The sequence below is a fragment of the Eucalyptus grandis genome, chromosome 6 (genome assembly GCF_016545825.1).
Source record: "Eucalyptus grandis isolate ANBG69807.140 chromosome 6, ASM1654582v1, whole genome shotgun sequence".
Taxonomy (NCBI): domain Eukaryota; kingdom Viridiplantae; phylum Streptophyta; class Magnoliopsida; order Myrtales; family Myrtaceae; genus Eucalyptus; species Eucalyptus grandis.
In genome coordinates, this window is record NC_052617.1 from 49,176,600 (window position 1) to 49,179,947 (window position 3,348).

Here is a 3,348-nt window from a genome sequence, read left to right on the forward strand (position 1 = left end):
CTAATAGTCCATGCCGCCCGTGCCAGTAGGTATTTAATGCACCATTTTTCTCATCCTTAGAGAGTTTAACCACAATTGATTCGGTCATTGTCAATATGAATGACATATTGGTAGCATCAACCAAAGCAATCCTAATAACCTTTAATGGCTCAATAACTCCATATTTCACCATAACCAAATAATCACATTTTGCTACACCATATCCTAGGTCGGGGTTATCCTACTCCAAGAGCTTCCTTACAACAACAACTCCCTTTACTCTAGCATTGTAAGCAATGTTATTTACAAATGTCTTCAATGCATTCTAAATAGTTTGGACACTTGACATCTGATCAAAGTTGGCAGTTTACAATTTGTCCCACTCTTTTGGTGCATAAAGAAGAGCAGCAACTCCACCTGATACTATACCTTAGTATCCAGTTGTTGTTGTAGCATTTGAGATGTTAGTAATCCTTATCCTTCTTCTCACCTACTTTTGCTTCACTTAGCTTCTTTTGATCTTTAAGATAGCTATGCCTTTAGATAGTTTTGTTGGAGAAATCTTCCTGGAGTATTTTGAAGCTGACAAAACGTTTCCATCAGTCTAGTCTGAAGATTTGCAGACTTTACTATTTAAAGTCTGAAGACCTCTGGATTGCCAAACTCAAGACTCAAAGTCTATTCTCATTGACAATTTCTAATCCGTCGAAGAAGGGCTACCAGGACTAGATGTTTCGTTAAGGATTTGACCTTATCGACTGGAGAAGATCTCTTGGCTGGATATGACATAACGAAATCCTTTATTGATTCAAAGATTAAGGATCCGATGATTGGCGAAGTATACTTGGAAGGTTCTACTTATGGAAACCTAGATCCTAATTGTATGGGCGAGCATGATTGATGGGCTATCGACATGTTCCTTAAATAGCTCGAATAATCTTCCTAATTGATTCTGTCCAACAGGAAGATTGGAAGAATTCCTTTGGTAAGTGCCAATGGGTATGATGGCATAAAGAAGTATATAAGGAAGACGCTCCAGTTGTTCGAGTGTGTGCGCGATAGAAGAATTCCAAAGTCTGAAACTCCTTGTTCTTAGTCAATTCATTTTCTAAGCGAAATCTTGTACGCAAAAGAGAGTTCATATTCTTGAGAAACCTTGAGGAAGTGTGGTAGAGTATCTACACTGTGGAATCAAGGGAGAACCTTGATGTAAAAACTCTTTTGTTCAAAGTGAAATCCAGCCAGTGGGCTGTCAGTGCGGAAGAGTGGACGTAGGCTTGGAATAAACTGAACCACTATAATTTCTGTGTTCATTTTCTCTTCCCTACTCTCTGTTTTACTTTGATCATAATTTGCTGTTTTAACAAAAGGAGAACTTCCTTTCTATTGTCTGCTTAAGTATTGCTCTTTTATCTTGAGAAAATATTTTTACACCTATTCACCCCCCTCTAAGTGCTTATACTAGCTATCTCAAGTTTCGCTAATTTTTGCTTGCAATTTCACATTATCATAATATGAAGTGCTCAACTCAATAGTGGAACTATGTTCACATCTTTCCTCTACGGACTTCTTGTCACTAGCACCATTAAGGATAATTTTGTCATCTTTAGCTACTGTGACCTTCTTACAAGATCCAAAAATCTTAAGATTTATCTTCTCGAGGTTCATCCCAAGCTCTTTAGTCATTACTTCACCACCAGTAAAAGTGGCAAGATCTTATAGACTAGCTTTCCTATTTCTCCACATCATTGCCAAATGGATAGTCCAAATTTAGTTAGAAGACAAAATGTCGAAACATATATGTTGAATCAAACCGGAGTAGTTGGATTTAAATCCACGGTCAAGATGCACTAGTATTCTCTGTTCAACTTATATCCTCAAAGCCACGATGTAAGTGGCAAGTACAAATTAAGTTCCTTGCTTCTAATTTATATACCAAAACATATAATAGGAAGCTACTTTAAACAGTACTATGGAGCAAGTGGCATTTAGTAGGTAATTAGACTCACTTTCATTGAAGAGGAGAATAAACACTTCCTCAAGAAAATGATTTATAGAAAAATCAACAAAATAGATGTATTTCACAGCTTGAACTTCCTGGAACTTTTATGCTTTCCATTTCCCATTCGTGCAAGATTATCTCAACTCCAATATGCCCTTTAAAGTTTGCTAATGCCAAGCAAGTGAAATTCTATGGAACTAACTGCCTTAGCCATTTTAAGATTGTCATATGATGATACGCCTCTTGTTCAACCTGTTCATCATTCTGGATGCATCATTTAGTTTAACTGCTCTCTAGTATATACTCATCACGACAGGATGTAACTTCTTCTAGTTGTTAATGTTATGATCAAAGTCAAATCTTTGAAATAGAGACTCTACCATCGTAAAGTCCTTTCTTGCACCTTCAACTCTGAGCATATGGAAGTGAACTTCATCTAAAAAGAATGAATCCTTCTTCCTACAACTCCACGTACATTGCATCTACCTTTCCAAATTCTCGCGATTTCCAAAAGCATTCAAGACGATAGCAATGCCATCGGAATCAAGAAAGTATTTAGCAAGTTTCATCTTATCAAACACCTTGATGACGTTGGCATACTATCTATTCCTTGAAAGTAGCTCGGTCATGCGGCTAAATATTGCCATAGCCTTTACCTCTCCCGCATCAAAAGCTTGACAAAAATCCAAGTGATATTCTCTAACTGACTAGCTTTAGCAAGAAATGTTATTGTGGTCTCTCTAGGGATATTGTTTGAGCGCCTATGTTCATTGCATGACCAACCAGCCAGCTCTTTTGCAAGTCACAATCATGGTTTTATAAAGCACCCGAGCAATTTTAATCTTTGAACTCCTTAGCTTTTGAAAAAAAAAGTCGCTGCATAGTCTAATTTTTCCTCCTTGCCCCATATCACGACTATTATTGAATAAGTAATCGCATTTGCTTCAATTCCTATATTCTGCATCTCCTAGACCAGATTTGTCGTATCTCATTCTTAAGAGATTTTCCATATCTCTTTATCAAAGTATTGCAGGTAACAACATTCTACTCAATATCCTTCCTTTGTATCAGTAGAAACAGATGAATCGCTTTGTCAAAGAGTTCGGCCTCTCCATACACCCTAAAAAAAGAAAAAAATATATTATAACTATTAACATTTTACTTAATTGCCATGTTGAAGCTACGTCCCTTGTCTATTGTAATCATCCCGATTGCAACTGACTTGTTCCCTCAGTAAAAATTGCTCATGTGAGGATTTTGGGGCATAAGTGCCATCTCCAACGACATCATCAGTTACATTTTGCAATCTGCTTTACAAGACTAACACCAATGTTTTTAACTATTTCCTTAACTCAACATTTCTTGCC

General features: G+C 36.9%; 1 pseudogene; it reads right to left on the reverse strand.

The window, feature by feature from the left end:
• LOC104417012 lies at positions 1-1,725 on the reverse strand (annotated as a pseudogene).
• Between the last annotated feature and the right edge of the window lie 1,623 nt (positions 1,726-3,348).